Source organism: Aphelocoma coerulescens, unplaced genomic scaffold (assembly GCF_041296385.1).
Source record: "Aphelocoma coerulescens isolate FSJ_1873_10779 unplaced genomic scaffold, UR_Acoe_1.0 HiC_scaffold_75, whole genome shotgun sequence".
Lineage (NCBI taxonomy): Eukaryota > Metazoa > Chordata > Aves > Passeriformes > Corvidae > Aphelocoma > Aphelocoma coerulescens.
Window position 1 is genome coordinate 1,170,593 of NW_027184061.1, and position 24,953 is coordinate 1,195,545.

Below are 24,953 nucleotides of genomic sequence, written 5' to 3' on the forward strand. Positions count from 1 at the left end.
GCTGTGTTTAAGGGATGTACTGAGTGGCTTCCTTTTTGGCAGCAAAATGACTGGGAAGTTAACAGAATCCCAGTATGGCAAAAGGAAAAGTGGCAAGAAATTCTAAATATTGCAAGTCAAGGGAATTTTGCCGTGGGGTGGGTAGCCTCTCACCAGACAGATGGAAATGCAGCAGGAGAGTGGAACAATAAAGCTGATGAATTAGCAAGACTAAGTCCTTTGAAAAAGGATCAGATTACAGAAGACTGGGAGCACTTATTAGAATGGTTGCATGTAAAAAGACAACACACAGGTGCAAAAGATTTGTACAAAGAAGCCCTTGCTCGTGGGTGGCCTGTTACCAGAGAAATGTGTAAAACATGCATATCAGCTTGTGAACAATGCCGCAGACGGCTGGAAAGACACCCTTTGGAAGATGACCCTCTGCATTTAAGAAAGGGTAAAGGCTTATGGGATGCGTGGCAGGTAGATTATATTGGCCCCTTTAAAAAGTCAGGAGGTAAACACTTTGTACTGGTAGGAGTAGAGATTATATCTGGGTTAGTCCAGGCCGATGCCTTTAAAAGAGCTACAGGAGATAACACTGTCAAAGCATTGCAGGAATGGTTTGGAACTTTCCCAAAACCACAAGAAATTCAATCTGACAATGGGTCTCACTTTACTGCCAAAGTTGTACAGGACTGGGCAAAAAGTGAAGGCATTAAATGGACTTTTCACACCCCTTACTACCCTCAAGCTAACGGCATTGTAGAAAGGACCAATGGTCTCCTGAAACGACTTCTGAAACCACAGGAGGGAAACTGGGATGTTCGGCTATGGGAAGCTGTGAAAGGTGTGAATGATAGATGGGGGGTAAACGGGTGTCCTAAAATCACTGCCTTTTGCCCAACAGCTCCAAGTATAATTCCTTCATTACAGGGACCTAATGATCCTAAGAATCCTGCACACTACCCTGGACAACCTGTTTTGGTAGACCTCCCTACTGTAGGAGAAGTACCATTAGTGCTGAAAAGCCCTCTAAATAAATATGCATGGGTAGCCTCTGATGCCCTAGGGAGAGAGCATCGGATACATACACGCTGGATAATTCCATCATTCTAATTTTTTCTGCCTTTAGTGGCAGACTCTGTTTGTGTTTGCTTTTCACAGAAGAACTCCGAGGGACATAAAAGACCACATAAACCATAATAAAACTGGTGATACTTTTCTGCATCCTACCACAACACCACGGCCAAAAAGCAGCTGAGTGGCCATGGTCTGGTACTACCATTAGGTACACTAGTGCTCTAAGATCCCATCCCAGAGATCGTCGCCCAAACCCAGACACTGCAGTACTGCACGACTCTAAGGTATACCATTCAAATGAATGGGGATGGGACTCAAAAGATTGGACTACAACCCTAAATGGAACAATTGGTGAGAAAATTGAGGTAAGATGCAGAAAAGTAGAAGGACCTTTCTCCGGGAAAGCTTCCACCATTACAATCACCGGGAATTTTCTAAAACCAAATGGGAAAAGTGACCTGCACCCCAACATTACGGCCGAACTCTGCCCTACAACAGAGTGGGCGTGTAACACACAAACCCTCTTCATCCTGTGTTGTCGTCAGAAGAATGTCGGTAACTACAGCCTAGACCCCAGTACCAACAATGTCCAAATCACGAAGCTTTGCAAAAATGAACCAACTGACTGCTGGTATAACTTTACTCTAACTAAATCAGCCTATGTAACATGCAATTGGCAAAATAACCAGACAGATCAGCCAGGTTTGAAAGGTTTAACTTATAAATTCAAAATAAATGCTGTAGCAAAGCCCATACTAAGTGTAGTAATTACGTACCATGGTATAAGTACCTCCCTCGTACTAGATGACAAGAACAACGTTTTTCCTCCCTTTATGGTAACCCAAGGTGATGATGTTTCAATACGATGTAGACTAATTGGTAGATCTTTTACTAAACCTATACACAGTTATAGCATTGGACCTCATGACCGCGTTTTGTTTTGTGAAATTCAAAACCAAGATTGTTGGCTAAACTTAACTGATGTGCAATTTTCCCATAAAGTCATGTGTGGTAAAAACGATACAAAACACTGGGGAAAACTCAATGTCAATGTTGTAATACCTACCACCCAACCACCGGTTATGCTGAGCCCAAGAATTTTTAAAGTTGGACCATATACAATCAGGAAAACAGGCCAACAACAAATACTATTTAATCCAGCATGGTCTCTTAAACAAGTCAAATTGCTCATGCAAAACAATGTCTCAGAAGTTCAGCCAGCTTGTTCACCCTTTCTGCAAACTTCCTTCGAGGGGTGGACAACCTGGTTGCGAAAGCGAAACCCTTCTAAGAAACGAACGCAAAGAGACATAACCGGTGTCATGGGAACAGGATTGGGAATCTTAAATAGTATTGATTCAGAAGTATTAATGAATAAATTAATTGCCACAACTACAGATTTGACTAAAATACAACAACCACTGCAGTCATCCCTATTAGCCTTGGGAAGCCATCAGTGGTTGTTATCAAACATATTACCAAATTGGGAAAAGGTAAATGTGAATGACCACAAATTGATAATTGACGCACTCGATGCTACACAAAATAACATTTCTTTAGCTCTCAGCTGCATCCAGGCTCAATTATGGATGCAGTCAGTTGCTGCCTCAATTATAAGAGAAGGCGAAGAAGGCACTTTTCCTACTGAAATTCGGAAAATAATCTGGGACAGTGCCACTGATTTTGAAAGAGAATTCCAATCCTGGTGGAACTTAGTAAACTTTACCTACGATCCCCTCACAAACACAGCCACAGCCTTTGTACTGACTATACGTAATGCTTCAGTGCATCTGATATTCCCTGTCATTGCATTAGGGCTGAACCATGATGGAGCTGTTCTCTATCCTTTCGAGCATAGAGAATGGGCCCGTCAAATTGGTGAGAAGTGGCAAACCGTTAATTTAGAAACTTGTATTGTCCGAGAACAACAAGGGTTCATCTGTGAAAGTAATGCAATTAGAGCTCAAGACATTTGTTTAGATACAGAACAAAATATCTGTCATTTTGAAATTCATCCTAACGAGACTCCTGAAACAGTGCTTGTCTATATAGGTAATGGATGTGCATGCTTAAGAACTGCTTGTGATGAAGTATTTGTAGAAAATTTAGTAGTAGATACAAAAAATCATTCAAATTTTTGTGTTTGTAACTTTACTAAAATCATAGGATGTGATTTTTCATATTTAGCCCCAGTTACTTCTTATCATCTTTTACAGTCCAATTACACACTGATCCACCAATTATTGCCTACCCCCATTGGGATGAACCTTACTTTGGTAAAGCAATTGTTGCTTCACCAAGATTTAATTGAAATTTTGGAAAAGATCAAGAAAAATGGACAGAAAACCTTAGTAACTGTTCATCACAATGTGAAAGAAATACATCGTGTTCTAGAAAGGGTAAAGAAAGATGTTGAACACAGGTGGTGGGATACTCTTTTTGGGTGGTCACCTACTGCTACAGGTGTCCTGAACAAATTGTGTCATCCCATCATTGTTCTCTTGATTTTGGTTTTGATTGGTTTTGCTTTATCAGCAGTCTTATACATCATGAATTGGAGAATGATGAAACGGCTAACACAGCTTACATCTATAATAGATGTCCACAATTTAGCCAATACCCCATCCGCTGTAGACACACCCAAGGTTATTGACATGAGACAAACTACACGAGTATTAAAATAAGATGTGATAAAAAATTAGAGGTATTTTAATTAAAAAATTATATGTGTATTCTGATTTAAAATTATTCATTTCCTTCTCTTTTGTTTCCTTCTTTTTCTTTTCTTCTCTTTCCCTTCCTCTCTTATGTTCTCTACCCCTTTTTCCGGGATATGCTACCAACATTGACGAGTCCTGAAGACTTCACAACGACACTACAAAATCGTGCAGATAGAGCTCTCCTGACGACAATCGTGAGTCACGGGGTGGTGTAAGAGACGGTCCAAAGATCCCTCATCTGCCTCACGATCATCGCCGAGAACAGAGACTGAGCACAGGAGTCCTGGCCCTGCTGAGGTGGGATGTCTGCCGAGTGTTGCCTAGGGGTGTGCCCGCTGGGAACTGGTACGCATTCCTGAGGAAAATTAGTGCAGGTCGCAATGGACTGCGCCGTTCTTGCTGCCCAGGCGGGAAGGACTGCGCCGAAGCGGAAAGGAACGACCTGCCCTGCACACCTGTCCTGCACACCGGTCTTGTGCGTCTGTCCTGTACCTGTTTCCCAAAGCAACAGACTCCACAACAATGGCTGTAAATTTCCCAACCTCTTGGCCAGTTGCCCCTCGCTTCTGAAAAGGACTATAAAGGGACTCTCTGAAATAACCAAGTCGGAGAGATCTCCCCCACGGAAAGAAGACGAATCTATTGGCGGAAGACCACGAGGACTTCGTCTCATCCGTTGGTAGCTATTGCCTCCCCCCCCTCTTTTTCTTCCTCCCTACTTTGTCTCTCTCTCTCTCTCTCTTTCTCTCTTCTATTGCATTACTGTGTTGTGGGCACTTAATAAAGGTGCACTGTTTTGATTTAAACTGAAATTTCTTGTGTCCTTTTTACACTCTGAGATCTATAAACGAACCATCACGACCCCCGCTTGCATTAGCGGATCGTGACAATGGGACAGGAGGATACACTGGGACCAGGATCAGGACTGGGCAGGGCCAGATTTGGGACACCAGGGATTATACTGGGATATATTGGGACCACACTGAGGGCTACTGGGAACATGCTGAGGTCCAATGGGTGCTGCTGGGATATACTGGGAGTGATTTGCATCATACTGGGAATGACTGGGATTGTACTGGGAGTGACTGGAACCACAGTGGTGGTGAAAGGGCACAATTGGAAAGATGCAGGGATCATCCTGGGAGCAGCTGGTCCATACTGGGGTCATATTGGGATCATACTGGGAGTGACAGGGTCATGTTGCAGTGACTGGCATAGTTCTGCGAGCATCTGGAAATGACTGGGATCATACTGGGTGCGACTGGACTCATACTGGGATCATGCTTAGAGCAACTGGGACCATGATGGGGGCAAAAGGCATCAGAGGGACTGACTGGGAATGACTGGGTTCATACTGGAAGTGACTGGAGCTGTACCTGACTCCTACTGGGAGGGACTGAGAGTGAAAGGAACCCTACAGGGCATGACTGGGAACAACTGGGACCATGTTGGGGGCAACTGGGACCTTATTGGGAATGACTGGGAACATAAAAGCTTGAGTGGAATTTTTATCCCGTGGCATTCCCGGGGAGCAGCGGCAGCTCGGCGCCCCCAGCCCGGGGGGTGGGAGCAGGGGAACTGCTGGCAGCACCTTCGGGGCACAGCCGAGGGCTGGGGGGCTCCTCCCCCACTTCATTTTCTCTGCCCAATTCAAATCATCCCCTCCCATTCAAATCCCCTCCGTTCACATTTTCTCCCCACCATTAAAGTTTCCTTGCCCCAATTGAACTTTTCTCCCCAGTTAAGCCCTGAGGCCCCTCCCTGCCCCCGGCTCCTCCCGGCAGGACCCGGCTGGGACCTTCTGGAAACAGCAGCGGGAAGAGTTCCAAAATTCCTCATTACTTCCATCGATTTCCTTGGTTTCCGGGGCATTTTCCTGCGGCTGCTCCGGGCCGTGGCTGAGGATTCCCCTCGGGCTCCAGCCTCTTTCCAGCCCCTTTTGCCAGCTCTTTTCCTCAGCTGACCCAAAGCTGCGGATTTTGTGGGGCGGGAAGAGTTGCTCTGCTCGGGGGGATCCCTGCGGTGCCCCAGGGAGGCCCCGAGGCCGCAGCGCGGTTCCCTCCGGCCCCTTGGAGCGTTTGCAATACCCAACTCTCAGCAATCGCTGTCTGTGCGATTCAGTCTCCCCTGCAGGGTTTTCCCCCAGCCCGGCTTCCTTTCCAGAGGGTTTTGTGGTTTCGCTTCGAGCCGGGGCCTGAGGGCACCGGAGCGGCCGCGGGTGCCGGGGCAGGAAGGGCTGAGGGACAGCAGCGCCCCACAAACCTCCGGGACGGGGACAAGGGCTGGAGGGGGCAAAGAGAGAATAAACACGAGACTTTAGAGAAAGAAAAAAATCCAGTAAAATATAGATGATATCTAAAATATAATAAAAAGAACTCTGAATGAAGAAAGTAACAGCAGAGCTTCTTCTCCTGGGACTTTGGGTTTCTTGTCCAAGCTCCGAGCTGGATGTGAGCCAGAAACCAGTGGCTGGGAGAGCCATTGCTGCTGAAGGGCTTCCTATGGCCAGAACTAAAGTGTCGAGTATCAAGGAACAGCTTGAGGTTACAGAAGCGCCAGCGCTCCCGTTGGCGGCGGGCGGGGCTCTGTTGGAGCTGCCCCGAGGGGTTTGTGCCACGCCGGGTCCCTGAAGGAGTCGCTCCGCGGGACGGGCGAGCTGGGAACGAAAGGAAATACAGAGAAGAGAATAAAATACAACCAAAGAGCCGCACCGAGAGGCGTCTCCCCCGCCCGCGTCTGAAGGAGCTGCACCGAGGGACGGGCGGAGGGTGAGTAGAATAAAATCCAGAGAATGGCGTTAAATAGACTAAAAAACTGCACCGGGATGTCCGCGGCGCCCGGTGTCACTCAAGAGCCGCACGGCGGGACGGGCGCTGTCGGGTGTGGCCAGAAGGGCAGCGCCGAGGAGGGTGAGAGGTGAGAATAGAAAAAACAATAGAGAGAATAGAATAAAATGCAATGAAAGAGCCTCACCCGGGGATCTCCGCAGCCCCGTGTCCCTGAAGGAGGCGCAACGAGGGACGGGCGGGGCGCGGCCCGGATCGAGCCCCTCCAGCTGCGCCTCGAGCGGCGACCCCGCAGGACCGCGCCGGGGCCGGGCGGCGGCGGCAGCCGGAGCCGGGAAAGCGGCTTGGAGCGGCGGAGACGAGCGGGGGGTTCCCGACCAGCTCCGCTCAGCCCTCGGGCACCGGGGGGTTCCGGGGGTTGTTCCCGACCAGCTCCGCTCAGCCCTCGGGCACCGGGGGGTTCCGGGGGTTGTTCCCCACCAGCTCCGCTCAGCCCTCGGGCACCGCGCTGGGGTCGCCGCGCACTTTTCACCTCCGGCCGCCCCCACGGGCCGGGCCCCGCGGCTCCCGCTGCCGCCGCCTCGGCCCCGCCGAGCCCAGAAACCACGAAAAATCACTGCCATGCACTAAAAAAGCTTTTTGTGCGCAGCGATGGGTGCGGGGGGAGTCCTTACGAACTCCCCTCCCCTCAGACCCTGCCGGGCACCGCCGGGCATTAGTGCAGCTCCCGGGGCCGTGTCCCGGCCACACTTGGGTATTAAATCCGACAGATCTGAGGAGCGGGCACAGCCCTAGAAACCAGGGCTTTGCCCTCGGGAGCTTGGAGCTGCACGAGGGGGATAAAGGATCCTCTGCACTCACCGATGCCTCCTGAAGCAGCTCTGGCCCCCTAAGAACGAGGCTGTATTTGGGAGAGGGAGGGTGGCTGGGATGGGATCTTGAATGAGACAGACACATGTTGGGATGAAGAGGTTTGAAGGGGTCCCGTCACTGAGGAGGTTTTGGGGCACCCTCCTGCAGGAACTCAAGATTTTCAATCATGGCACCATCCATACGCCTTTCCCAACCCGCTTGCCATAGCAGTCTCTGTGTGGGTTTCAAAAAGATTTCTGCCAGCTTTCTACAGTCAAACGGAGTCATTAAACCACTCGTAAAAATATGGTGCAACAAAGTTTGCACGTACGGGTTGGTTAATCCATACTGCATCCCAGCTTTTTCTCCTTTTCGGATGAGCTTCCAACTGAGCCCTGCCCACTGGCGTTGGTTCGGATTACTGGGGGCAGCAATTCCCGGGAACGCTTGTGAAATAAATTCACCCTCAATCAAAGCCTCCCGTATGATTCCCTGCCACCGCCGAGCAGGTTTGTCGGAAGCAGGGCTGCTTGGGGAGCCGTGGGCAGGACTCTCTTTTTTCCGCTCCGGCCTTTGAGCCGGGGGATCAGTCGTTCTTCGCATTCCCCAGCTCCGCTCCAGCTTTTGCCCCGGTTGGAATTTCCCCGCATCCCCTTCCCGCTCCCGCGGTTTTCCCCCTTCTCTGTTCGCCAAACTGTTTCCTCGGCAGGAGTCACAGGGCGGACGGACCCCCACCGGGGCCACCCCCCCGGGGAGCCGGGCCCGCGATCCCCGCGGCCAACGCGGACCGAAGACTCGGCACCGCGACACACATTCAGCAGCTGATTCAGGATTCTCTCTCCCCTCCGCCACCAGCAGCGGTTTCCGCTTTTCTCTTTCTTTCTCCTGCCGCTTGTGTTCTCAAAGCGGCTCAATCGCTCTGCCTTTGAACACCCGCCGTTCGCATTGGAATCCCCGCTCTGGCTAAGCCGCGGTGAGGCAGACGGCGATGGGGGCAGCGGGGGACACACACGCCCCCCCAGAGCTAAAGTTAACTCTTCGGGGGACACCACGGGACACCTCCTAGGCAGTTCTGGTGCTTGCGGAGAGGGAGCTCATCCACTTCCATTTTCTCTGGTTCTGGCGCAGGCTGCGGAGCCTGTAACTCCGTCTCCGCGGGTGCAGAAGGCAGGGACGGTATAACTGGGTCTACTCCCCCAAAGAATTCTCGGGCGTACGTGGGAAAGGCAGCCGCAGGACGGTCTGGCTCTAGACAGGCTGCTGCCCCTACCGCAGCTGTTTTTTCTGCCTCTATTTGCCTCAGCGCCGTTATTATTAACTTCCATAGCGTACTAAGCCCCTTAGTCTCTTTTAATCCATTGCTTACGGCGTCCCAGAGAGTGATTCCCAGCCTTTCCCACTCAAGAGTGCTGAGAACACTCCCGTTGGTGGCAAAAAATCCTCTCTCCCAACCCCATCTTAACAGTCTTTTCAAGACCTCCAGGTCATGCTTCTCTCAAAGAGAATATGCTGGAGGACCCTGAACGTGGCCTGCTCCTCTTTCGACAGACCCTTCCCCATCCTCCAGCCCCCAGCCTCTCACCTCTTCGGGTGCACCCACTGCAGCGTACGTTTTCCGGACTTCTTTCCCCAGGAGCTTTCTTCGGCTCCCCCAACTCCAATGGAGCCGTTCTCCGACTCCCCCTCCACGGTCCAGCCGTGGCAGGCTCTGACCGGGGCCTCCCGCCTTTTCACTCCACAGACCCCCTTCAGAATCCAAAGGGTCCGGTCTGCTTCATTATCGCAGCGTTTATCACGTCGCGAGGTCACCAGCATGCGGGAGCTCAGGACTTCTGAACAACGAAGCAATATGATTCCGCAGAAGACATTTTATTGTTTCCATTGCACTCTACTTATGCATTTTGCAGCTGCTGTGCATGTGATCACGCACTTCTTGATTGGTCCCTCGATTTCGTCCACGCGTTCTGCACGCACTTTTCAGAAAACAGGATTGGTTCTAGTCCAGTGTGGCACAGTCCTTCTCCATCTATTTCTCACTGCCTTGGTATTCTGCTTCTCAGCTTCTTCTTTCCCATGAGAGTCCCTTCATTTCCCCATCACTTGATCTCTTCAGCTGTTCCCTGGGGCTCTCGGTGCGGCAGAACCTCATGGGGGTGGTCCCCAAACCCCTGTCCCTCCCTGGGGGTCTCATGGGGGGTTCCTCCCCACCCATCCCTTCGCATGGGCCATGCCTGGCTCAGCTGCGCTGCCGGGAGGGGCAGGGCCATGTCTTAGAAGGGGCCATAAACCATCAGAGCCCCCAAAGTGCCCCGGGATCCACAGTGTGACATCGGACACTGCAAAACTCCCCTGGGGGAGGTACCTGGGTGTTCACCCAAACCTGAACCTGTATTAACCCACCGAACTTGGAGTTTCCGGGGCTTCCCCAGCCCCCACGGGATCCAGCCTGGCACCATCACTTACACCAAGGACAGCGACATTGGAACAACCAAAACCAAAAGTTTTGTTGCTGATCCAGGGCTGCTGACTGTGTATCCTTCTACTCTCCTACTTTCCTTGCCCTTACACGTTTCCTAAGTGTTACTTTTATGCTTTTAATATTACTGGGGATGGTAACCAAAAGGGCTCCAAACCCCCTTCACACAGCAACCAAACTGCTCTGAAATAAACCCTACAGAGATATATTTATGAACACAGATCTTTCACTGTTGTTTCACTCTAATCTGCCCCAGGGGAGCCATGAACCAGACCCTGGGTCACCCTCGCCTTCAGGGGCGGGGCGGAACAGGAGCCGGACACGGGGGAAGCTTCTGGAAGCTGCTCAAGGAAGCCACCCCTGGAGGCCCCCTATTTCCAAAGCCTGGCCATGCAAACCCAGGACACTGGATCCAAACATGGATCACTCAGGAGGCACCAGGGCTCTGCCTGTCGTGGTTTGACGTAGCTGAGCATCAAGCACACAAAATCTGCTTTTTTTCATAAGAGGAAATAAGAAAATATTGAGGAAAACTAGAGAGCTGCAAGGCAAAACAGGTTCAAACTTAAACAGTTGCTGTACAAAGAAAAAGTTTATTACCAACAGAATTAAAAGTAAAAAGAATTAACAAGAAATTCAAGCAAACCTCCCCTCTCTTCCAGCACTTCCCTCCTTTTACCCAACTCGCAAAAGGAAGCAGAACATGGGATTTTAGTCAGTGTTGCAGTTCTTGAAAAGTCTCTTTGTTATGCTTAAGGAAAAAAGGGTTTTCTTCTGCATCACGTGGTTCCCAAAGTGCCACCAACAGCAGACCCGCCCGGAAAGAAACAATCTGCTGTGGTGTAAAACATCTCTGCCCTGAAAAATCTCAGAGTTCCTTCACACTGCCAGACAGGGGCCATCACATGGGGTTATTAGACTTTGTAAGGATGAATTACTTTGGCCTGAACACAAAGGGTTGTTTGGTTTTTTTTTTGTGACAGGAGGTCTCTAAAAGCCTCTCAATACTTCTATATAGCCTGGCACAGGCACTTTTCCTAAATTTCATGGGCCATAGGTTAACTTTCCATCCCTCCATGTACTCCAAATGGATCAAAGAGACAAACAGTTTGTGATATTACAGTTTCTTACCACGGCCTGCAGGAAGTTTTTTAAGCTGCGCGCGAGAATCGCGGCACCGCCCTCTTTTCTCCCGTCGCCATTTCCAGCTCCGTCCCACAGGACTCACTTTCTCTTCTCTCTGGCTCCGAAGCCGCCACGTTGAAGAGTGTTCTTGTTCGGGCTCTACGGTGGAGAAAGCCTGGCTCCCTTTGTGCTGCTGGCTGCGTGGTGTCCTCTTCAGTTCAGCGCGGAGTGTGCTGGCTGCAGACAGGAGGCTCCGCCGGCTCCCGCTGGCTCCGCCGGCCCCGCGTGGAGAGGAGAGGGACCCGCCGGTGCCAGGGAGCCGCGCCGGATGGGTTTAGCTGTGTGGCACTCCATGGCTGGCTTTAGCTGCCTGCGGCTCTGGGACAGTTCCCCCCCAGCAGTGACACAGGGTCTGTGCTGCGGCGTTGGGAAAGGAGGGGGTGCAGGGGCCCTGACCCGGCGGGGCCCGGAGCCTCCAAGGCCCCCTTCCATCTTCCGGCAGGCAAGCTGGAACAAAAGGAATTCCCCCGTTTCCGTGTGGTTTAAATAAGCAAACGGAGGACCCCCACAAGCCCCTCACAATGCCCAGGACTAAGATGGCCTTTACTGGATGCCGGGAGACACCAAAACCGCTCTGTCCCTGCCCTCTGCTACTGCACAGGGACAGGAAATACAAGGAAAGGTCCAGGAGCTGAGAGAAGGAGCGGGAGAGATCTCGCCCCGAGCACCGGCACGGACACAACAGACCCAGCCTGGGCACAGGGAGGGAATTTATTACCAACCAAATCCCAGCAGCACAAGGAGAAGGCAAAGAAATCTCTCCAACACCTTCCCCCCACCCAGCGCGGATCACCCGGAAGGGGGGTCACCAGGGCTCTGCCCCACGGGGGTCACTGGGGATCATCCAACGCCGATCCTCCCACGGGGGATGGAGCTGGAGCAGCGCACGAAGCTCTTCCCGCACTCGGGGCACTCGCAGGGCTTCCCTCAGTGGTGCCTCCATTGGTGTTTGGTCAAGCTTGAGCTGCTGGAGAAGCTCTTCCCACACTGGGGACACTCGTAGGGCCTCTCCCCAGTGTGGATACGGTGGTGCTTTATAAGGCTGGAGTTGCATTTGAAGCCCTTCCCACAGTTGGGGCAGCGGAAGGGCCTCTCATCCGTGTGAACGCGCTGATGTTCGAGGAGACTGGAGCTCCTCTGAAACCTCTTCCCACACTCAGAACACTCGTAGGGCCTCTCCCCAGTGTGGGTGCGCTGGTGTGCCCTCAGGGTGGAGCTCCACCCGAAGCTCTTCCCACACTGCAAGCACTCATAGGGCCGTTCCCCGGTGTGGACCACCTGGTGCTGGATCAGCTCGGAGCTGCTGGTGAAGCCCTTCCCACATTCCCCACACTCATAGGGCTTTTCCCCAGTGTGGATCCTCTGGTGCCTGATCAGATTGGAGCTCCATCTGAAGCCCATCCCACATTCCAGGCACTTGTGGGGCTTCTCCCCACCCTGAGGCTTCTCCCCCAGCTCCGAGCTCCCCCTGGATCTCCGGCTGCCTTCCCGGCACAGGGGGGCTCTTTCCTCCCTGGATCTCTCTAGGCTGCGTTTGCAGCCCCTCCTCGTGCGGCATCTCCGAAGCTTTTCCTCCTCCTCCATTCAGCCACGCCTTGGGAATGACAAATCCTGGATTGGGGAAAAAACAAGGGGTGAGCGCCTTGGGCTGGGGGTTCCTTCTGCCCAGGTCCATCACCGGGCATCTTGTGTCTGTAAAAACCTCCAAAACACCAAGATTCAGCCCAAAATGCACCCAAACATCAAGACACAGACCCAAAACTCCCAAAACATCAGGATTCAGACAAAACACCCTCCAAAATATAAACACATTCAGCCCCCACAAAAATACCAAAGCACCAACATGGAGCCCAAGAAACCTCAGAAACACCAAGATTCACCCCCGGGAAAATCGTGGATCCCCCTCCCTGATCACCTGCTGGATGGGGGGGGGGGCAACGCTCCTGGGGCTGGGGGGAGGCTGCAGATACAGCGAGTGCTGGAACCTTGCGGTGCCTCCTCTTCCTGCTCCTCCTCCTGTATCCCTACTCTTCCTCACACTCCTCTTCCTCACACTACTCCTTCTCCTGCAGAATCCCACCTGCTGCTCCCACGGGCATCGTTTCACCATTCTGGTCTCCAGCCCTGCCGCTCCAGCCTTTCTCCTCCTCCCCCCAGGCCCAGCACCCAGCCCTGGCTCGCTCTGCCCCCCAGAGCTCTCGGATCGCACAGCACGAGCAGCGATGCAGCTGCGGCAGCTCGGGCTGGGGCAGCGCTGGGCTCTCGGCCGCTCCTGCCCGCACTCGGCCCCCGCCGCAGCCACTTCTGCCAGCACAGCACGGCCCGGCCCGGCCTTGGCGCTCCCCCCCTCCCACCTCCCCAAATTCCCCTGGCGGGGGGCGCCACGGCCGGGCCACACGTGGGCTCCAGCTGGGGAGCGCCGGGCGCTGCGGCTCTGCCTGGCAACTGCTGAGTCACCAGCGCCGCGCCTTCTGATTGGCTGAGCGCTGCCTGAGGGCCGCGCCTGCACCAAGGGGGGACACCCTGCTCCAGGGGGGATGTCCCGAAAACCGGGCACCCCCAGCGAACCAACAACACCAACGCCTCCTTACAAACACATGCTCTGAATCTGCTCGGACACAGCCACACGCACTTGCACACAAGCAAGTGACAGCACAAACCAGCAGCTCCACAAAATGGCACTGACTGACACACACTGCTGCTCAGCCAAGCTCCTGCTCAATTCCTCAACTTCCAGAACAACAACAAAGCCTGAACAGAACCATGGACATCGTTTCCTATACAAAAGGGAACAATGTTGACGCAGTTTGCACATTGTCCCAGAGCTAATTAAGGACATGGACACCCAGCAGGGGTAAAAAGGGAAGTCGAGAAGGGGTCTCAGCAACAGGGGACGGATGGTGTTGGTGTGCTGGGAAGGGATTGGTTGAAGGGAGTGTGCAGGAATATGGTTAAGGCAAACAGCAGCAGGAGGAATCTATGTGGTAAGAAAAAAAAGGAAGATGGGAAAGAGGAGGAAGAGAAAAAAGTGAGGACAGTGATGCTTTTCAGCACCATCTTATCCTCAACATTTGCCAGCTGATCCAGATCTTCCATATCCCTGCGTTCCAGGACAGGGAAACAAAGAAGCTCAGGATCAGGGTGTTTCTCTGTGGTGGGGAGCAGCAGGACAGGGCAGCACGGGCTGGGGGCCTGTGGGGAGCTGTGGGGCCGGGCCGGGGCTGTGGGGCAGCCGGGGCTCAGCGCCGGGCACTGCCTGACCCCAACACCCCCGGGCAGGGCCGGCAGTGGCCCCCGGCCCCCAGGAGGCTGCGGGATGTGGAAGGATCAGGATTTTCTTTTATTGATCTTGTTTGGGTCACTGGAGAAACGAATGATTTTGCAGAAAGCTCAGCAGCTGTCAGAGGATGAGCACCCACAGGCACTGAGGGGGCTGCAGGAGAGGCACAAGAAGCCCCTGCAGCACTTGGCCAGAAAGGCTCAGCAGGGCAATGCAAGAAGGGATGAGCAAAAGGCCAAGGTGAAGGCAAAGGCCATGGCAGAGTTTCTACAGCCCCCCAGGGATGAACCGCAGGGCCCAAGGGGGCCCCAGCACCCAGGGGACGGCGGCGGCCACAAGCACCTGGCACAGGCATTGCCCTCCTCGGCACGGCAGAGCCCACCCAAACAGCCCCTGGCAAGGAATCAGGGGTCCATCTGCAGGCCAGAAGGACACTGCAAGCACAGACAGCAGCACCCTCAGCACCAGCAAGTCCACCCCACATGGACATGGATTGTCAGGGCTGGCAGAGCTCCCAGCAGACCAGGGACCCACCGCACCAGAGCCCTTGAGAACATTCAGGGCGCGTCTGGATCGAGACGAGGCCGCTCCTGATGGACACAGGGGCCTCTCGATCCACTCCGAATCTGACACCTAAGGGGGGAAATGGTCAAGAAGTTCCTTGATTATTCAGGGAATAAGTGGGAAAGACGAGCAGGGGTGTTTTATTCAACAACTATCAGTAGATGTGGGGGATGGGTTTGTGTCGCTGTTATTCCCTAGAGAACGGTGAATCACGACATAGATCCAGGTTACAAGACATGGCTAAAACAGAGCTGAGACCTCATTTAATTAATAGCTCACCTTTTATAGTGTAGTTTACAATAAAGAAATTACATGATTGGCTTATTCATTCACTACCTCTCAAGGTGATGAGCTGAGCAGTAAAACACCCATTTCCAAATATAATTCTCACAAGACTGGAAACAATTTTAGAGTTTTCACAACAACTAGCAGGTGTAAACATAGTTTACATTCTTGCAAACTGTTGTCCATCCAGTTTGCAAGACAATGAAGGCTTTCACAGAGAAGCTGTGAGAAGCTGGATTTCTCTGTTTCTCAGCTAAAGCATGAAAAAGGAAAACTTCACAAATGCTACAGAGCTGGAAAATTTCTCTGCTCCTGCCTTTTAGCATCCACAGGGTTGAAATGCATCAATTTCTGTTTGTTCCTAATTGTGATTGCAATTTACTGGAAAGGCATTTGGTGGCTAAAGTGGGAATAAAAATTCATATTGTCAAAGGAGATACAGAGGCTAATACTGCTGGACCTTTGTGTCAAATGTCTGCGAAGGCCTCTGCTGAAGGGAACCCAGAAGTGTGGGCAGCCCCAGGGAAATAGGGAAAATCAGATATGGAGCCTCTCCAAATTCCTCTGAAGCATCCAGGACAAGTGGTGTCTAAAAGCAATACCCTGTTCCAAGGGAGGCAAGGAAGGGGTTACAGCCTCTTACTGAGTCCCTGCTAAAGGCAGCGCTTCTGGAGCCAGGCATCTCTCCCTACAACTCTCCTCTCCTGCCAGGCAAGAAACCCCATCATGGACACCAGAAGGAAAGCACAATTTTCAAGGCTTCAAAAGCAGATTAACTGAGCCTCCTGCCCTGGCCCTCCCAGACAGGGAAAAACCATTTGAATTGCATGTGGATGTTAAACAGGGCCATGCCAAAGGAATTCCTGGGCTCAAATGTTTCACCCAGTGGTCAGAGAGTGGCCTCATTGTCTGCAGAATTGTGCAGCCCCGGCTTTAATGGGAACTGAGGCCTGAAAACTGACAGCAGCAGAATCTCTCATTGTTCCAGCCTGGCATCAAGGTAAAGCTTTGTTAACCAAAGGAGCCTCTAAATGGATGAGCAGCGCTGGGTTCTTACAGAATGAAACTTGTTGGATGGAACAGGAGGATTCAGAGTTGAGGACAGGGCAAGGGTTGAACCCAGCCTCCTGTTTGAACGGCCCTGGACACGGGGCTGGCAAGAAACCCATGGCTGCAGTCAAGTGACAGAGCTCCAGAGCCGGCCTAGCAGAGATTGACCAGACATTCCCTGGCCTGAGGGAGAAAAGGTGTTTAGGGATGGGTCTGCAAGGGCAGCAGAAGGGAAAAGAGTGACAAGACACGCTGCTCTTAAGGAAAGGGAAGGAGACAAAGCGCAGCTCAGCGCCCGCATGCTCAGCTCAAAGGGCCAAGCTGGGGGTGCCTGGAAGAGCCTGGCACTGAAATGCCCTGAGCAGGAAGGCTTCAATATCTTCTGCTAACAGCATGGCAGCTCACAGCGGGGCAGAAGCATTTCCGACTGCTTCAGCAATCCCTGCATCAGTTCTTAAAGCATGTTTGGAACAAACAATTCCAAGATATGGGATTGTGGAAGCAATGGACTCAGACAGGGGAACTCATTTTACAGGAAAGATCCTTCAGGCCATTCTGGCTGCTTTAGGAACACAGTGGGACCTCCAAACGCCCTGGCACCCCCAGAGTTCGGGTCGGGTAGAAAGAATGAATGGGGAAATAAAGAAACACCTTCTGAAGCTGCTGAGAGAAACCAAGATGCCACGGGTACGGCTGCTGCCATTGGCTTTGGCAAGAAGAAGAGCCAGACCCAGGGCAGATACTCAGTTATCTCCCCTGGAATCCATGTTTGGAATTCCTTACCCTGGTGTGATAAATGAGTGAATGATAAATGTTGTCTTTCACATATATGATTCAAACATTTAGAAGTGATGATGGATTGTGTAGAAAGAGTGTTACAGTAAAATGTAGTTAAGTAGAAACAAGATTAAGATAACTGTAACTTCGAAATAGTTGTAGTATGTTAAGAAATGTATTAATAAACACATGGTAATAAATGTCTTTTGAGCTGAGAAACTACAGAGCCAGGAACCAAGACATCTTACAGAAACAAAGAAGATCAACCGCATGCATCCCAGGAAGATTGTTACCTCATCAGAGCTCACACCGCCCAAGGGAACTGGCAGCTGCAAATGAGGCTGGAGACTGCGGAGGCACCGGAGAGAGGGGGCCTGTCTGCAGTTCTGAAGCGATCCAGAGGACTGAGGCGGTGTCCTGCTGGGGGAAGGGGCAGAAACGGGACAGGGGGAAAGGGGAGGGAAGTGTAAATTCCTTTCTGGGTTAATGAATATGTAACAGTTCAGGAGAGTACTTAAGCCCACAGTAAAATGAATGGAGGGCGCCTCTGGCAACATTGCCAAGCGCCCCAGGCTGTGATTTGCCTTTGTTCTACTAATAAATATTCAATGTTATATTGCTAAAAATTTAGCTTCTGCATTCATTTTCTTCAGCCTTGATCCTCTAACACTAAAAAGGTTGTTGGAGAGTTTTTGTTCCCCCCCCCCCGCAGTTTTGGTGACAAGATTACATCATTAGAAGGTTTTTTCTTAATAATCCTACTTTGACATTGTAAGTTGGGTCTGGGCCAGGGGTGTGAGAGTCAATTTATAGTCTCAGGAAAAGAAATAGCGAAAATCTTTATTAGTTATGGGGTTTTTTTATGTATGTGTGTGCATGGCTGTTAGTGATGGACGAATTTTGCAATGGGTTTTTCGATGTTCACCTGTAGGTTACATTTTGCAAAACTGGAAGATCTTTAAAGGAGACCCTTTAACTCATAAACAGTTAAAAAAAAAACATGAAAAAAAAAAAAAAGGGAAAGGAGCAGCTTATGGGGGGGGGGGAGGAGGGCCCATAGGTGAGTCACCTGATGGCTGCCCTGGAAGAGAAGCTTCCTTCCAGGCAGCCAGCAGAGGAGCTTTAGAAATGCAAATTAACTCTGCTGCGGGAAAGGTGCACAATGTCCCAGGCTCTCCTTGCGTGCCAGAGGAATTGGGCTGATTCCCTCTGCCCCTCACCCCAAGCTCTGCCTCCCTGCACAGACGGAATTTGCATCGCTAAAGGCAGAGCCCACACTGAGCATCTCGGACTCTGCAACAGAAATCCCTGAAGCTGCAAAGGAAAACAGCAAACGGAGAATGTTGGGAGAACTTCACTCAAAAAAGCGGGGGGGAATCATCCCTCTCCCCACTCCAACATCTGCTGGCACTGTCTGGGTTATACAGGGTGCGTTTGACCACTGCGCTGCTTTTGCTGCCACAAGGTCAGCGAAATCACTTGGGAATCCAAGGATGTGATGATTTAATCAGAGAAAAGAGGTCAATTCATGCATCCCTGGCATTTTTGGGAGCACCCAAAAATGGGGAAAAGATGAACGGCCACCAGAACAAATCCTACAACACCATGGAGCAGCCCCTGGGAACCCAAACAAATTCATACCAGGTGCCAGAGAACCCAGTGATCATTTCAATGCATCATTAGATTACAAGCTGTCCTCCAAATCATAACCAAGCACACAGCTCCAGCTCCTGACCTTCTCACCCACCAATCCACTCCCATGAGCAACGCCACATTTCACCCTGGGATGGCATCAGATTCTCTCTCAGCAGAAGGACCAGGAGGTTGTGAAAAATTAAAGGACTCAAAGTGCTCTTGGCAAAGAGATGGCCAAGGAAAAGTGGTGAAACAGAGAACAAAGGAAACAAAGACTTCACAGAGCCATGAATATCGGATGTTCTACAAAGTGGGGGTGCACATTAAGGGGCACATGCAGCAGGCGCATCGGGAAGTCTGTACCTTCCAAGGACCTCAGCCACGGGGGAAAGGGACACGGAGATGCGGCCGGGAAATCGGCATAAAAAGGAGGCTGCGTCCTCCAACACTTGGACAGAGCCCACGGGAAATGCCCCGTGGCCTCTCCCTTGCTCCAGGAATAAAGTTCCTTTTACAGGACTCCTCCGGCTCCTCTGGGGACACAAACCTCTGGCCACGGGAACTTTCCCGCACACTCCCGCCGACGGGGCAGCCACCTCTGTCCTACCCACAGCAGCCGGGACGAGCCAGCGCTGCTCCGGCACCGGCTCCTGCCGAGCCATCAGCGGCAAGGAGAGCGCGGGCAGCCGCTCCCGCAGCGCCCTCACGCCAGGGCGAACACGGCGCCCACACGGCACAACGAACCCGCCCCAGCCCCCTGCCGCCCCCTCCGCCCGCAGCCAGCGCCGAGCCCCGCCAGAACCGAGCGCGGCTCCCACCTGCGCTGGGGCCGCCTCCGAGCTCCGCCGCCGCCTCACCGGGCTCCGGCCGCCGCCGCCGCTCCCGGGCCCGCACAGACGCTCCGCCAATGGCGCCTCTGCTGCGCCACGGCCGCCCTGCCGGCGGCTCCGGGCCCGGGCTGCTCCCCGCTCCGACCAATCAGCGCGCCAGAACCACGACTGACGGCAGCACCGCCCAATCGCAGCGAGGGGCGGGCTCTGCACACGGCCCAGCCTCGCCCCGCGCTCCCAGCGCCCCCCGGGCTGCGTGAGGGGAAAGCCGCAGCTGAGGAACAGCCCTGGAACGGGCCCGGCCCGAGCCGCCATTCAGCTGGGAAGGGAAACAAAGCTCTCCGCTGCTCCCGGCCCGACTTGCCCAGCCCTGCGTGTTGGCTGCCTCCGGCTCCTTGGGAAGCCCTGCAGCCTCGCTACTCCCGCCCCTAATTCGGAGCATAAGTGCATGGCTTTGATTTCGTTGTTCAGGCTTGGCTATGGGCTGTCCTTGTCTGCTGCATTTTCTGGGTTCCTCTTGGATCCTTTGAGCAACAGGCTGTGCCCCGGGAGGATCCTTTGTGCTCCTTTGTGACAGAGGAGAACCTTCCAGGCGGTTCTTGCGGGAGCTGCTGCTGTGATGTCACGGGAACGCTGCCGCGTCCTCGCCGTGTTCCCGTTGCTGTGGGCACGGAGCCCTCAGTGTCCAGAGCGGCTCTGGGCGCCCGCTGGTTGCCGGAGGATCCTCCTGCCCGAGGCATTCTCGGCAGCCAGCCCAGCCCCTGCCGGGTGTCCTTCTGTGCTCGCAGGGGTACAGTCTGCCACGTGTGCAGCACGGCCAAAATGATCCAGCAAGCGGTTGCTGCAGTTTGCACTCTGTACTCTGTGGCTTATTCGGGGTATTTTTTAGCCCACTTGGCACGTAAGTCGAGGTTTTCCCTGGCTGCAGCGTCGGTGCCTTCGGGCTTGCTGTGTGCTTTCTGTTCTCCCAGTGGAACTGAGCTGCCTTTGTAACCAAATTGCCATTAAGACACCGCTGGTTTGGGAGAGCTCCTGCCAGCAGCTGCAGCTGAAAAAGGGGGTGTCTGCAGCCAGCGGGGCGTGCACAGCATTTGCAATGGAGCCGGGGGGGTTCTGTTCCCTCAAGCGCAGAGTCTGTGCCAGCGGAGCCTGGAACTCCCTGCGTTGGCTGCTGCAGCCAAGAGCTGACACAGCCCAGGATTCTGTGCTGTTCTCTTGCTTGCTGTGCGAAGGGACTGTGGCTCCTGGAGGGATGTTGTGGAAGCAAAATGCTCTCTCGGAGTGTCCTTGCTCCGTGGGAGTTCCCACCACGGACAGGTTTTTCCTAACAGCATCTGCTTCGTGTTGCCTGTCCCGTTGCAGGGCACCTCATGCGTGGATCCCGAGCAGCTCCTCCTTCGGTGAGTGGGAAAGGAACCTTTGGTGGTCGGAATTGTGCAGAGAGTTGTGAGCTTGGCGTGTGGCAGTCGAGCGCCAGCCTGGGAGGCTGAAGGAAAGTTCCTGCCAGTGTCTTTGCAGCAGCAGCAGCAGCAGCACAGGGATCCCTGGCACTTTTCTCCTTCTCTGCTGAAGAGCTTTTGAAGAGCTGCAGGTCTGGTTTTGCAGGCAGAAGATTGCTTGCTGGCTTTAGCCACGGTGGAATATGGAATGCCCAGCAATAAGTGGCAATGTCGACTTTAGCCCATTCCTAGTTTGAACAGCTCTGAATCCCATTTCTGCTTAGTGCAGCTGGATGTGTAGCTGAGGATAAATAAGGCGATAACTGAGATAGAACTTCCTGTCCCTCACGCTACCATCTGTCCACAGGGCACAAAAGCAGCATCAGCTCCTCCTCTGGCTCCCTGTGCTTCCAAAGAGGAGGCCAAAGAGGAGGAAGACAGCAGTGAACTTCCCGCTGTTCTGGGGGATGATGGTGAACTTCCCTCTGTCCCGGGAGATGAGGGCAAACATCCCACGGTTTGGGAATACAACAGTGAAGCTCCTGTGGTGTGGGGCGAGGATGGTGGACATCACCCGGTGTGGGACGAGGACAGCGAGGCTCCAGTTCCATGGGACAAGAATGACGGAAATCTCCCAGCGTGGGACGAGGACAGAGGACATCCTGGGACTTGGGAAGAGGAGGCTGCAATTCTCCCGGCATGGGAAGAGGACAGGAAACGTCCCGTGGCTTGGAAAGAAGACCAGGAACCTGCTGCATTTTGGGAAGAGGATGGGGAACCTCCCTCTGGTTGGGAAGAGGACACTGAACCTCCCTCTGCTGCGGGATCCTGGGCTGAACATTCTGACAGCAGCACAGCCCTGCAGCCAGAGGGCAGAGAGGAGTGGTGCCTGATGCAGCTGAGTACGTCTGCTGTGCTGCTGTGTGCCAGAGCAGGGTGCTGCGTGTGTGTCTCAGCATCAGCTGCACCCAGGCTTGCTGTGCAGCTGAATGTCACAGAGTCATTTATTGTCCTTGCCCAGCTGAGAGCAAGGGGCTCCCGGCCCCAGGGAGTGGGGCTGCATTTTGGCCCTGCTGCAAGGCGGGGTCTCCATCTGGGAGGGAGCGTCTTCCATGTGGTTTCTTTCAGGGAGCACCGTGAGCGTGGGGGAGCCTGCCGAGAAATACCTGGAACTGGAGCAGGTTGGCCAAGGGTAAGTGCATGGCAGTTACTTCTGCACAAGCAGGGGCCAGGTATTTGCTGGTGCAGGATCAAGTGAGAAGCCAGGCAAGCTGCAAACAGCTTCAGACACTGGGCCACGATCCTGCTGTCTCTCAGTCCTGATCAGAATTGGTAACTGTGGTCAGAAGGCACCGTCAGAGGCCCCTGAGGCCGGCAGTGTCCTGCCTGCAGCAAGGAGCAGGACCTGGAAGATCTTCTGTCCCTGGAATTTGATTGCCTGAAAGAGCAGCTCACCATCTGGTGACTGTCAGAAAACAGTTCTCAAGAAGATTCCTTTCAAATAGTTTGCTTCCAAAAATATCCACTGGTCAGGATTATCAACATAACAGTTTAGAAACAGAAACCAGAGATGAACTAATAAGTGCCCTTTTCAGCACAGGTAGTAAACCCTGTACATTCAGTAACAGGCACAGAGCTGCTGCACTGGGGGGGAAAATGCATCAGCTGCCTGATGGCAGGGCCCTTGTGGATCCTGCAGCTCGTAGGCAGGAAATGGAAAAGGATGAAATACATTCTTCTCCAGTTCTTTAGACACCTGCTCCCACCCTAGGTTTTGGACTAAAGTAATTCAGTGTGGACATTTGGGATTTGCTCCAGCCCTTTTCCTTCGTGTTGGGCCTCAGTTTTCTCTCGCACACCTTGTGTGGCACAGGGCTGGTGGCTGCTGCGCTGCTGTTTGAAGGGTCGATGCACCCAGGTGTTTTGTAAACGCTGCAGGCAGCAGAGATCTCCTGTCTGGGCTGGCTTTCACTCCCAGGGCCTAAAGCGCTGCTTCTTTCTTCTCTGCTGTTCTGTCTCCAGGGCTTTCGGAACCGTTTATAAAGGACTCGACAGGGCCACTGGAGGAGAGGTCAGTGTCACCACGCCCAGCGCGTCGGGCAGCTCTCGAGGGCTTTCCCCTCTGCTGGGAGCTGTGGCTGCAGCTTTGGGGGGCCAGCAGAGCTTTCCTGCACAGGCTGTTCCACTGAAGGCACAGCAGTGTCAGCCTGCAGAGCACGGCTGGGACAGACTTGAGCCTTCTGAAGTGCCCAAAGGAATGCAAGGAGGGCAGCGGTGTCTGTCAGAGCAGGACATGCTGGCTTGGTCTTCATATCTGAAAACATCAGTGCATCAGCTGGTGGAGGCTGAGGCCTAATTTATCTTCATCCCAGCCTTGGACAGGAACACTGTTTAGCAGTTTTTCCATCCTGCGTTTCATCTTCAAAGGATACCTCAAGACCTAATTAAGGAGCGATCCTGCTTGGCATCAGTTTGGGGTTTTAGTCCTACTGCAGCTGTTCCCAGAGAGAGGGAGAGGAATGAGAAGATGGATGTGCAGAGCAAAGCTCTCTCCTAAACCCTGCAGCTGTGTTTGGGCCTGGTGTCAGTGACAGCCCGTGACAGGGATCATCTGAGCAATGTTTGTGCGTGTTTGCTCTGTTGTGCAATCCCAAACAGAGCAGTTGCGTTTGAAATCATGACCAAATCCCCCAGGATTGCTAAAGGGTTCCCGGCTGTTTTGCTCTGTTTTCACAGAAGCAGAATTACTTCCTGCTTGCAAAATGTGTTTGAATGATAATGAGAGTGGTGGTAAACTAAGGCGGTTTGAGAAGACTGCAGGTGCAGAGAATGCTGTGAGAGCTTTGAGGCTGAGAGCTGAGGGCCCATTTCTGCAGAGCTTCCAAGGCCAAATGTCTCTGGCCCTGTGTCCTGTAAGCGGCCCCGCAGCGAGCAGAGAAATGGGCTGTGGGAATGACACTTGCTGAGCCCGGGTGTCCCATCCCAAGGCAGTTTGGCACAGCCCGGCTCCGTCGCTCCACAAAGACTCGCTCCGTGTTTGCTGCGGCCTCCTGCCCCAGACTCCTGCAGTTCAAGGGCTGCAATGTCCTTTCAGGTGGCCATAAAGAAAATGAGTCTCAGAGGGCAGAACGGGGAACGAGCTGTGAATGAGATCCTGGTCCTGAAGGACAAGAAGAACCCCAACATTGTCAGCTTTTTGGACAGGTGAGTGCTTCAGCTCTTATCCCGTGCACGGGCCCTGCGTTAATCTCTCCTGGCATCCGCAGTCTGTAGCCTGTTTTGAAAAAGCCTCACCCGGCTGTAGCTTCCCAAAACAGCAGCCTGTGAGTTCACTCCCTCCGTGTGCTTTTGTTGCTTTGGTTTGGTTTTTCCTTCAAGCTGACCCAATTTTCTGGGTCTTATGACAAGTGCTGATAGACCCTGTCAGAAATTATTTCCCTTGGCTTCTCCTTCCCAACTCTTTTCCATTGCTGCAGATGCCAGGAAGACCAGGTTCTTGTTTCCAGAAATGCCTCCTGTGCCCATTTTGCAATGGCCTTGCCTGTTTCTGAAGGGACTTTCTCCAAGGTTTTCCAAACACTTGACCACTTTTGTCCTAAGTGTGGCATGGCCTCCTGCCCTGGATAACTCTGGAAGTTGTGTTGCCTTGTTCTGGAGGGAACGGTGGAAGTGCTGAGTTCAGATGCTGAACCAGCTGGGGGCAAGTGTTGTGGTTCCACATTGATCTGGGCTGCTGCTAAACTGCATTTTTCACCTGCTTGCCATCTAAGGCCCCTCCTTTCCCACAGCCGTCTCCTTCTCCTTTAGACTGTGCAGATCCCAAGGACTGTGCAGCCTGGCAGGAATGTCTCTGCATCGGATTCTGTCCTCATTTACAAGTGACCTGGAAACAAAACTCCACTCGAGGCTTTTCCATCGGGGAATTGAGCAGTGCATGTTCATCTCCATGCCATTGTTTGCCTCTTCCAGCTTCCTTGTTGATGAAGATCTCTGGCTGGTGATGGAATAC

General features: G+C 52.9%; 2 pseudogenes; one reads left to right on the forward strand and one right to left on the reverse strand.

Moving 5' to 3' along the window:
• The window catches only part of LOC138102437 (uncharacterized), a 705,988-nt pseudogene that overhangs the window by 597,716 nt on the left and 83,319 nt on the right, over positions 1-24,953 (forward strand).
• LOC138102438 (zinc finger protein 850-like) overlaps positions 11,812-24,953 on the reverse strand; it is a 385,524-nt pseudogene continuing 372,382 nt past the window's right edge.